Raw genomic sequence first — 13,399 nt, 5'->3', positions numbered from 1 at the left:
TCCTTAATTTTAGATATTCTACAACCGGGGCAATGCCAATCAAGAAAATGTTAATTCATGTGTTTTTGGTAATTAGTCTTCGGCTTTTATCTGGACATTCAAACATACACATGGATTACCTGACATCCAGCTGTAAGCTTCTACTAAATGACGACTATTATACAATGCGGCACAACGATCTATGAAAGTTGAATATGGAATGCAGCAATAAGTCCTGGGAACATTTACCAGAAAGAACTAGTCGAAATAAGTTATACACCATCCATTATGACTATGTAATCCTTATAGCTACGTACTATGAAAAGGAAGGTATTAAACATGACAAAGTGATATAGGATGAATAGGAGAAAGAAGCAATTTTAAAAGTTAGTATCTCCAATGGTGTCGGATTAAACGCAGACCTGAAAGGGAAAGATAACGAAATACCAAGGTCTTATGTAAGACATGAAAACATCGGAATATTAGGAAGATCTCCATCATTCCAGTAATTATAGGAGCAACTGGATCCATGAAAAACAATTTCAAATATAACTAGTGAACTAAGTGCAAGAGAGATTAAAATAATTGCACTTAAAGAGGCGGTTATAATTTTTTTTTAATTTCTTAGTTGGAATGTATGAGATAGCAAATGAATGTTTTGCATCCAGTTGGATACCTCATCCCCAGCTGGAACAAATTGATATGAAAATAAAAAATAAATAAATGCATTTTATATAATAGATTAACCTGAAGCAACCCATTAAAAGAGATCATGACAATGCCGACAATATCCAGGTTCAAAGTCGCATAAAACAAATGTCCAGGTTGTATATGCATGTAATATCTTTTGGCCTTACTTTTAATTTTTGTCTAATTTGGTCAATTGGCGCCATGGACTTATCAAGGAAATCTAGCTCCCGAAGTGTCCTTAAAAGTTAGCAGATCAACCAAGATTTGATATTATTTATCAGCATTACATGATTATCCATTTTTCTAAAATGAAAACATATTGTTTATGCTCACCATCTTAGCATCTTCATCATCACTAACGTACACACATACATCATCATCACTTCCATACATACACACACACACACACATACACATTGTCACAAAGTAGTCGTTAATTAATTCTGTTAAATAGATATTTGAAAGACTGAAATAGCAAACATGCATGCCTTATATTTTAAGTTAAAGGCGTGGACAAATAATAAAGCCTAGCAAATGCTAATACTACGGCCAATAAAAAATAAAATAATAATAGTAATAATAATAATAATAATAATAATAATAATAATAATAATAATAATAATAATTTGCAGTTAGGATATCCGAATGAAATTCGACGTGGAAAAGCGCGCACTACTGATCATGAAAAGGGGAAAACTGGAGACAGAAAAAGGCATGGAACTACCCAACTAAGCGGAGATAAGGGCATGTTGTGAATATGACAGCTAGAAATATTTCGGAGTACCGCAAGCAGACACCATCAAAGTAACAGAAATGAAAGAGAAAATTGGAAAGGAATATCTCAGAAAAACTAGAAAACTCCTAGAAACTAAACTATATAGTAGAAACATACTATAGTAGTGTGTATAAACACATGGGTGTGTGCTCTAGCAAGGGCCAAAGAAGAACTGGGTCAGTCTTGAACAGGAAACCAGGAAAAACATGACTATGCACAATGTACTATACCCGGAAGATGATGCTAATCGACTCTATATCTTTTTCAAAAGGCAGATGAATGAAACTGCTTTGTGTAAAAGACTGTGTAAATGACACAAAAAAAATGAATTAGAAAAATACATAATGCAGAACACTGAAAAATTAATTATTGCAGACACTGAAAAATAGCACAAAATATAAAAGAGAGGTGCAATAGATAAGAAAAGAAAATGGAACATCTACATGGACAATTGATACGGACGATAAAAGTTGAAAATAACAAAAACGTTTGGGCATGGCTACAAAACTGAAACCTAGATAAACTGAATCCCTAATAACAGCAGCACAACATAATCCGATTAGAACCAAGAACACTAATGCAAAGATCGACAAGAAACAAGAAAGTAGCAAATGCAGACTTTGTGGACAAAAAGATGAAACATTAAACTACATAACTAGCGAATGCAGCAAGCTAGCATAAAAAGAATATAAAAATGGGGAAGGCAGTACACTAGGAATTCTTGAACACCCAGACAAATATTACAAGCACACACCGGCAGCAATACTTGAAAATGAAAGTTACAAAGTTCTATGGGACATGGATATAAAAACGGATAAATCTATTCAAGCAAGAATAATAGTTAACAAGAAGGAAAAATCCTGCCACATTGTAAATTTCACAGTTTCCAGCAGACTACAGAATGAAAATCAAGGAGGCAGACAGGCGGAGCAAATACACGGAACTTGCCAGAGTGCTGAAAGGGATATGGAAGATGAAGAAAGTCAAGATAATACTAATAATAGTATAAACATTAAAAACAATCCATAAATTTTTTTAAAAAAGAATGGAAGAGGGATGGCTGAGAAGATACAACAGATAACAATAATGAAAATGGCTAAAATATTAAGGAAGACCTTTGAGTGTGGAAACTAATACACATGATCCGATGGCACTGACCGGGCATACAGAAACTACTACAAACAGATAAAACACAAAGAAACGCTACTTGGGATTATGAAAACTGAAACTTTATAATTGAATAATTGTTAAGTTAACTCTCTGAGCCCACGCCCCCTCCCTTTTTCTCTTTTTTCGTCACCATGAACTGAGGCCTCGCCGAATAAGGCGGATCAAGGAGGATGAAGAACCAAGGAGAGAAAGCACTAATCAGACCTCCGCTGGATGAGTGCGAAAAGGACTGGGACAATAAAGAGGCTTATTGCCACCCATATACCAGTGAAAACTAATGGTTGCTACCAATGAGAAATCGATGATAGACGGCTATTGAATAACGTAAATTAATTTGCAAAGCTTGTCTAAAGAGGTGGAGAGTATTGGAAATCTATGGAGACTTGTGATCACTCGGACTCCAGGGAATACCACAGGCTGTTTTCAAAGAGAATTCTTAGATGATGGCCTGTGTGAAACTCCTAGTGAGTAGTAATAATGACGAGAAAACTAACCTACATAAGTAACAAACGCTAACAGGTCATATAGATATTCTTGTAGGAAAATGTCGACATCCTCCTAAATGGAGCATCTATTCTTATCAAATGTCCAGGTATCTAGTACTGTCAGTCTTAACATTGCTTAAATTTGGTGATTTTATGAGAATCGGTTGTTCGACATGATTATGCTGTATATATTCGACGCTTTAACCCCCATATATTTTATAAGATTCAGATCTACAGAAAGACAGAGCTATGGATGAAATCCTAAAGCAATACCGGAACTTACATAAGCCATCAAGAAACAGGTCAGTCGGATTGTAAGAAAAATTGTGAACAAACTTGCATTGTCCCTCTGCAAAGAACTAAGTAGAGATCATCGCGAACATAAGCTCTAGAACATAGAAAAGAAATCCAAAAACGTATATTTTGATATGATACACCAGATATCACCAAAGTTTTGTTACATTATTGCATAAAAATATAAAGCCTATCAAAATTTGGGTGCGCCTTTGTAGGGATGTATTGTGGGCTTTTACGACAATAAAATTGCACCGAACATCGGCAAACCGCAGATTATATGTTTATCTCATTTTCTTCTCTACATAAATAAAATGAACTCATTTTTTCCCGTCTGATTTTGACATTAATAGGATTAAAAATCAAGATATTTCATGCAAATATAATATGCACAAACGGCAGAACAATATCTGAGGTGTGTTATAGGCTTATTATTTCTCAAATTCCTCGATAATCTTAGATTTCTATACTTTTTCTGCTGAGAAGTCACGGCCAAAATCAGTTAAGATCAATGGAAGTGGTAAAATATTTTCTCTCTAATAAATTCCTCCTCCCCCTGCCACCACTTAACACCGTTTGGGGATCGTTCACAAGGAACAGTTGAGAAGAGAACACCGGTTTGGCTTCGTAGTTCTTTCATGTGAAGTTATTTAAAATCACTAAACTAAGCTGCAGTGCTCTGTGGCGTAGTGGTTAGCGTGCTGGACGATTCACATTATATTTTCACGTTCGCGCCGACCTACCGTATTTGTTTTTTTTTTCCTAAACAACTGGAATGGACTTTTCTTGGTGGCCGAACTGTTAACGTTGCAGATGTTTTTTTGTTTTTGTTTTTTTTTCACACTTTATTTTCCTACTTTTACTCATGACTCCGGGTTTGATCCTTCCTACTTACCTACCATAACATTTTTTAACCCCCCCCCCGTCCCGGAAACAAACACTCGGGCAACGCCGGGTACCCCCGCTAGTATTTATATATTTATATAAGAAAATTTATACTCCTATGAATTTGGGTTTCTTGAGTATTGATATTCATATTAAACACCCTATTTTCCTATTTATTTAAAGAGAAAATAAAACTTTGTTATATATGGGTCGTGGAATTGCATTCATCTGCAAAAGATCTAGCAAATTTATATATTCTTTTGAACATTCATTTTAATTAATTTTTTGGTGGGGGTTTTCTTATGGGATGATCATCTTTAGTAAACTATTACGTGTCATTATATTCGGGGAGATAATCTAAATGATTGTCACGAGAAAACAGAGCATAATGCAGAAGTGACTATCCCCCCACTCTCTTTTTAAATTCATTTTGAATATCTATCCCCACACCACCCCATATTTGAATATCTATACCCCACAGCACCCCATTGCTATCGAGACACGCGACAACCAAATATCCACGCGTCGACCCATAAAAGGAAGCGAGTTAGACACCCCATTGCTATCCCCCCTTTCCACCGAGTTATTCGTCAAAAACACGTGCCGAGGTCACGACGAAAAATCATCCAGACAGCCCCACCTCCACGCAAAAAAATGAAGCTACGTGCGGGAAAAAAAGGAGGAGGGAAAGAAAACCCCGTTTTGGCGGGAGTGGCGTGGACGAAAAAAAAGGAGTTTTAAAAAAGAGAATGGAGCTGATCACATCGTCGAACGAATGTTGATAATAAAAATGCGACAGACACTAGCCAACATGATTCGCTTGATAAATTGGAAGTTCACTCGACTTAATCCTCATTCCTGGCGCCAAAAAGGGAACACAGAAAAACTATGAAAACACTTTGCTTAAAAACATCGGAAGGAGAGATATCCTCGAGTGGAAAAGACGCGTTGAACAGCAGCAACGCGACTTACGCGGTGAAATAGCGATTCTCTCAACTGAACCTTATCCCTGGAGCCGAAAAGGGAATTAATCAGAACTACGAAATCACTTTGGTTCGAGATATGGGAAGGATACAACCGAACGTCGGTGGTTGAGAACCAGGCGAAAAAGAAATACGAGGGAAGACGAGTGGACAAACGAACTTCGAAGGATATCGACTGTCGCGTCGGCGAAATGGGACTGCCTCACATTATAACATCGGAACATTGAATTTTGTCGGATACCTTATTATCGGTTGAATGCACGTCCTCACAGTTAAGTACTATTCAATATCCTCCCCCAATTTCATAAATGTTAACTTGCTGATCTGAACTTTTTATTTTTATTTTGAAATATTTTTACTGCCTCACATAACTCAACCATTTCCACGCAAAAAAAAAGAAAAGATAAAAGAAAAGGGGAGGAAAGAAAAGAGGCCATGCTCATTTGAAAAGTTTTCTTTAGTATTGCCCCCCCCTCCGCTTTTGACCTGTTGGACACTGTCTGCGTGTTTTCTTATTATTATTATTTTCTTTTAATATTTTGTCTTGATTTTTTAATTTTTAACGCACAATAAATGACATGCGTATAATATATATATATACATCTGTGTTGTTCTGTTATTCATTGCCTGATATTTCGTCAACCGTGAGTCTTATAAGAAAATTCCACGACGGAAGTACTCTCTAGAACCTGGGTAAGTGCTACTGGGTTGTGATAATTTTACATTACATTACATTTTTTTTATTATTATTTTACGATACGTTTCGGGGATAAATTCCCTTTTGGGATTTTTCAACAGGGACGTATCGTTACAATGATTTACACTTGTGTAATATTTGCTTAAAAAGGTTATAGTAAACACAAACCTCTTTATACATATGCATATATATATATATATATATATATATATATATATATATATATATATATATATATATATTTGTTTAGAAAATTTTGCCTTCCAAATTCCTCTATCATGAAACTTAATATATAGTATATTTGAACCCATGCAAAACTTTATATTTGGGATTTAGCTGGGAAAAATCGTGCAAAAGTGTGAAAATTAAAGAAATGGAATTTGCTAGGTGAAGGTCGAACGACGGCATTACGAATATGCATGCGTAACGTAATAGCGATTGGTTCATATTTTAATTTTTAGCCTTGCAGCTAACATGTCTTCATAGCTCAGGCATTAACATCAAAGGAAAAAGTAAATCGTAAGCTAAACGTGTTGGTTTCGCTTCTCGGTGGTAGCGCACAAATTATTTATTTTTTTTTTTTTATTTTTTTTTTTTTTACTTTTTAGCCAATTTTGTGCGTAAACATTTGACATTTTACATAACGTGTATTCAGACATGCAGTAAGCTTTTTAATCAGTTTTGGGGCGGAAATTTGGCTGCTAAGAGGTCAAAGTTGAAAGAGTTGATCTTAGAAGACTCTACTCTCCTCCCCCAATTTTGAGTCTAAACACTTGAAAATTTAGATGTAGATTACCTAGATATGAGTAAAACTTTTTAATATATATATACATATGCACATAAAGTTATTAACAATACATAGGGCCCAAGCAAAGCTGGGCGGAAGTGCTAGTAATATTATAAAACTTTTCTACAGCAAAATTTTGTGAAGAATCCAATATTAGACATTGGAATTTAGAAAGTTATAATAAAATCTATTAGATGAATTATAGAAATCTGAAATCTGGATATAATAATGTAAAAATGATTTTACCTTTTGTAATAATAATGTTTAAGTGTCGCGAAGTTTGTGGTTTATTTTTTATAATTTCTCTAAATTGAAAATAAACAGCAACTCATATTCGTCTTCTTTCAAAATAATTCTTAATTAAACCGCTAATGAAAGTGCGGTAACTGGTGTATTCATTCTTTTTTCATAGAATGAACCATACCACTGTTTTCTAACGTAAGATTTTTAAACGTGTAAAGAAATTTATGTTCGTTTTTTAGGTTCAGTAAAGCGCTAACAATAGCAGAATATCAGATTTATGCTTTATTAATTCTTCTTTGTGACCCATTTCTCTCCGGCACTTTTTTCTTGGCCTTCAGCCTGAATTGGCACATGATAAATGTACTGGTTCTATCCGATGATAACAAGATTATTCTTAGAGGCATCATCTGCTCGTTTTTGTTTTGTTTTGTTTGTTTGTTTGTTTGTTTTTTTCATTAGGAAAAGGGTGTGATTAATCAGCGTTCGCCTGAGGCGCCTTTTCCAGGATATGTAGACGAGTTCGATTCACGTAATATTTATGAATATATGCTACGAGACTTTTGATGTTTACAGTTTCCCAACATAAACTTGATTTTGTGTCACATCCCGCTCTCGTAGGAAGGTTAGTAAATCGGTTCAGTTTAATGCTAATTTCTTAAAATTCATTAGATTTTGGAATTGAATATTTAAAAAAAAAAATGAACTCATTTTCGATTCTCTCTTTTAAAATAAGTCTCAACCCACTCATCTGATATTTTGCCAATTTCTTCATTTTTGTTTCTGAATTTTTTAGATGAAGATTGGTAATTCCAATTACTTGGATTCATAAATACAAATGCATTTTATTTAGGACTTCTACCCGGTCATGACTGACGGAACGATAACATGTTACACCCGGGGATTACATTCCGTGCAGATTCCTAAGTTCGACAGAAAGATATCTGAGTTCGATAAGATATAATTGAAGAAGGTCGGAGATTACATCGTCCGAAACATTGTGATAATAACAATCAAGATGGGAACAGCAATCCGAATAACTCAAGTAATACGAATTCTTAATTCCTAGTGCAATTCTTGGACAATATCATTTGTAATATACCATTTCCTAGGCATATTCTTATTTTTCTTCTTATTTTTCTACTTCTCCTTTTACATTATTATTATTATTATTATTATTATTATTATTATTATTATTATTATTATTATTATTATATCTTTGGTGTTTTGTTCGGTGTGAGATCAAGCGTTATCATGATGAGGAGTGAGACAGATCTTGGTGACACATATTTTCTAACCTTTGACCATTGACCTATCGTTTTGAATTCACAATGACCCGAGATTCAACTCAGATTGAAGTCCATCCTTAGTTCGCTCACCGTATCAATCTGATTTGCACCAACGACGACTTCCACCGTATCATAATTAAATCTTCTTTGCTGCCTTTCTTTTGATACATTCGACACATTCTAGCTGATGCGTGAACACCACTCCGCTTGCATGTTCCTTCAGTCGCTACGCCTTCGCAATAATCGATGGCAGCTATAGCAAAATGGCTGCCAGGGTGCATATGACCCCTCTACCAGTCAAAATGATAAATACTATTTTTTTTTCTTTATTGTTAACAATTGTATTAAATGAATAGCATTCGAAACTCTATGTTTTAAATATTCGTAGCGAGAAAGTCCTGAGTGCAGCCAATCTTGTAATAGAAAAATGACGCAAAAAATGATGGCGAAAGAAATATTTATCGTAGAGAAAATAACAGTATCTAACTGTGAAATTTAAACGCAGTTGTCTTGATAATAATTACCAGTATCAATCCAGTTAGAATAGCTTTAAATTATAAATGATATTATTTAATGAATATTAGTATTAATCAATTCAGAATGGGCAGTGGCCCTCTTCTCGTGTCAAGACGAAAAGCTATGACTAAAAAATTCAAACAGATTCAGTATATATATATTATTTAATTGGAATTCATTATTGAGATCAGTGTTATTTATTAATTCATTTATTGCGGACTATTATCCTCATTTTTTCTTAGTTGTTGTTTCACGACGTTTCAGCCAACTATTCCTCGGAGTTCCTATCCCGTCGCGGTTACCACCTGACGAAGGCCAGAGGTATAGTTGGCCGAAACGTCGTGAAACAACAACTAAAAAAAAGATGAAAATAATATCCCACAATAAATAAATATATTTTCTATGCTTGGTTTGCTCTTTATTATCAAGTTTGGCTATAAATATAACCGCCTTAATCTTTTTATTGATGATTTTGCAAAAATAAATACGTTCTGATAAATATTAATGAATAAAAGAGTATCTTTGTAAGTTTTGTGGAGCCACTGGTACTATACTTTTCAGGTACTAAATTATTTCATCGATTGAAAAACATAAATATATAAGAAGTTAGTCTGATTTGCTTGGAGCATTATTAAGTGTGTATATCAAGTTAATTTATAGAGGTCATAACAATGCAGAGATGTAATGGTTCGACACAAACTGAAGCCAATTAAGACATACAAGGGTTGGAAAAAAATAAGAAAAACACCTAACATTTTGGCCTCAATCTTTGAACGTGTCTTAAATAATCAAATCTTGACATATTTTAATGCTTTTTTGTTTATTATTTATGTCATATGATATGCTTAATTAAAATAAATTTCTTTTACAGATATTTAAAGATATCAAAAGCTATTCCTATAAAAATAGCAAACCTTACAGACTTCCAAAGAGGCCAAATTGTTGGAGTTCGTATAGCAGGTACTAGTGTAACAGAAACTGCGCGAATGCTTAGCGTTTCAAGCAGCACTGTCTCAAAAGTAATGACTGGTTTTAAAAGAGAATGAAAAACGTCTTCAGAAAAGCACAAGTCTGGTCGAAAGATGAAGATGTCTAACGAGCCATCGGACTCTTAAGCAGATTGTTAGAAAAGATCGCAAGACCACGACTCCTAAAATCACTGCAGAACTCAATAGACATTTACAGGTCCCAGTTGTAACAAAAACTGTTCGTCGAGAGTTGAACAAATCTGGATTTTAGAGAAGATCTGCAATTAAAAACCGTCTGCTCTCAAGTATAAATGTTTCAAAGCGATTAGAGTGGTGTAAAAAAAAACTCCAAAATGGGTCCCTCGGGCAGTGGAAAAATGTGATTTTCTCTGACGAATCATCGTTTTCCTTATTTCCGTTTGGAGACAGCCGAAAGTAGCATTTCATCCAGACTGCCTTCTCTCAACCGTAAAGCATGGTGGGGGTTCCGTGATGATTTGTGGTGCTATTTCATGGAAATCCGCTGGATCAATGATAACTCTTCGTGGAAGAATAAACAGTCGAGACTATTTAGGAATTTTGGGTGACCAAGTTCATCCTATGGTTCAGAACTGTTTCTGGAGGGGAACGTCATCTTTCAAGATTATAATGCCCCAATCCATCCAGCTAGAATTATTACAGATTGGCACAAAGAGTATTCCACTGAAGTTAAGCATCTGATTTGGCCACAACAATCCTCATATCTCAACATTATTGAACAGTTATGGTCGATTTTGGAGATTCAAGTAAGAAATCGATTTCTACCGCCAACTTGTCTAAAAGAACTGGAGGATGTTTTAGCTGAAGAATGGGATAAAATTCCTTTGGAAATAATTCACAATTCGTATGAATCAATACCTCGAAGAATTGAGATTGTAATTGCCGCAAAAGGTGAACCTACACCATATTAAAATAATTTTTTTGTTGATTTTTAAGGTGTTTCTTTTATTTTGTCCAACACCTGTATAAGAGCGGAATGAGTTATGCGGACGACACCTTTTTATTAATACACCATATATGCGTCCTCGTGGGAACAAACTGACAGGAACTGAAACATGTGAAGGGAAGTAACGCGTGAGTAACGCGTGAGTAACGCGTGAAGGCACCCCGGAGAAAAGGAGGGAAATGAAGAGGCAAGACGAGAAAAACAGAGAGCGGAACAACATCGTCCTATTCCTACCCTTCCCTGTTAACACTGTCTATGACATTTCTATCATAGTCTATGCCCTCAATCATACCATTCATGGACATTAATGAAAAAGAAAAACAAACAACAGAACCTGATACTCGAACTTAATTGGGGGCCGATGACGACGACGAAGATATATATGTATATGTGTTCTACTCTTATTAAATTAGATTATATTCTTACTTGTGTCAGTGTGGTCTAATGGGAGTTCCGTATGATATGATATTTCGAGAAAATTTCCCTTCATCAGAAATGCTTTCAACTTTACTTCAAACATGTGTATGGAGGTTGTTAATGTGAGTATTCAGAAACTGAAATAAATTTTAAATTAAGTTAAATTTTTAGCGTGTGTGTGTTTTAATTTAACTTCGAATTCATTGTTCTTTTGTTATGTAGCCGGTCGGAGTGTATATGTACTGTTAGTATATATGACGTGTATATAAATCGTGTATAAAAGGAGTTTATATTTACTGTTCATGTATTTCGTATGATCGTCTCTAGCTATGTGTATATTTATAAGTCTATTTTGTATATGTGTGCATGTTCTCATATAACAACAATAACAAGACGGATACAAACGGGATGAACATCGAAAAATAGGGACACATACCTTCTATCTGGTTGATCTTGCGTTGACGGGTCCTTGAAAAAAAAACTGCAATATAAAGATTCTTACAACAGAAGTTTTGCTTGTATTTACAGCCTTTATTTTCCGATGTTTCCCTCTTGAAAAAGACACGCTGGTCTTCAGTTTTGCATCTTAATTATCGATTCTCTCGTACTTGGAGCCAGTACGATTCGTTGACCGTCTCTCTCGACCTCCGATTGTCAACTCTCCTCGTTACAGACTGACTTAACTTTCTACGTGTAAATTTAAAATTCCGACCAGAGAACCAGAACTCATCGGTTATTGTTTTTGTTCTAACATTTCGGTTTGTTTTAACATTCCTACGTTAACATTCCTGTGAACTATTAAATGTAAATATTTCAACTAAAATATTAATAAAAATTCAATAAATAGTTATTTTGGTTTGATAACATTCTTTCTGACATTCTATTTTATACAAATCATAATAATCGACCATTATAATACTCATCATAATAATCGACCATTATTATACTCATCATAATAATCGACCATTATAATACTCATCATAATAATCGACCATTATAATACTCATCATAATAATCGACCATTATAATACTCATCATAATAATCGACCATTATAATACTCATCATAATAATAGACTATTATAATACTCATCATAATAATCGACTATTATAATACTCATCATAATAATCGACCATTATAATACTCATCATAATAATCGACTATTATAATACTCATCATAATAATAGACCATTATAATACTCATCATAATAATCGACTATTATAATACTCATCATAATAATCGACCATTATTATACTCATCATAATAATCGACCATTATTATACTCATCATAATAATCGACCATTATAATACTCATCATAATAATCGACCATTATAATACTCATCATAATAATAGACCATTATAATACTCATCATAATAATAGACCATTATAATACTCATCATAATAATAGACTATTATAATACTCATCATAATAATCGACCATTATAATACTCATCATAATAATCGACCATTATAATACTCATCATAATAATCGACCATTATAATACTCATCATAATAATCGACTATTATAATACTCATCATAATAATAGACCATTATAATACTCATCATAATAATCTTCCATTATAATACTCATCATAATAATCGACCATTATAATACTCATCATAATAATCGACCATTATAATACTCATCATAATAATCGACCATTATAATACTCATCATAATAATCGACCATTATAATACTCATCATAATAATCGACCATTATAATACTCATCATAATAATCGACCATTATAATACTCATCATAATAATAGACCATTATAATACTCATCATAATAATAGACCATTATAATACTCATCATAATAATAGACTATTATAATACTCATCATAATAATCGACCATTATAATACTCATCATAATAATCGACCATTATAATACTCATCATAATAATCGACCATTATAATACTCATCATAATAATCGACCATTATAATACTCATCATAATAATCGACCATTATAATACTCATCATAATAATCTTCCATTATAATACTCATCATAATAATCGACCATTATAATACTCATCATAATAATCGACCATTATAATACTCATCATAATAATCGACCATTATAATACTCATCATAATAATCGACCATTATAATACTCATCATAATAATCGACCATTATAATACTCATCATAATAATCGACCATTATAATACTCATCATAATAATCGACCATTATAATACTCATCATAATAATCGACCATTATAATACTCAT

The sequence above is a fragment of the Euprymna scolopes genome, chromosome 6 (genome assembly GCF_053919585.1).
Source record: "Euprymna scolopes isolate OS-2025 chromosome 6, ASM5391958v1, whole genome shotgun sequence".
In the NCBI taxonomy this organism is placed as follows: domain Eukaryota; kingdom Metazoa; phylum Mollusca; class Cephalopoda; order Sepiida; family Sepiolidae; genus Euprymna; species Euprymna scolopes.
This window is presented reverse-complemented; position numbering follows the sequence as displayed.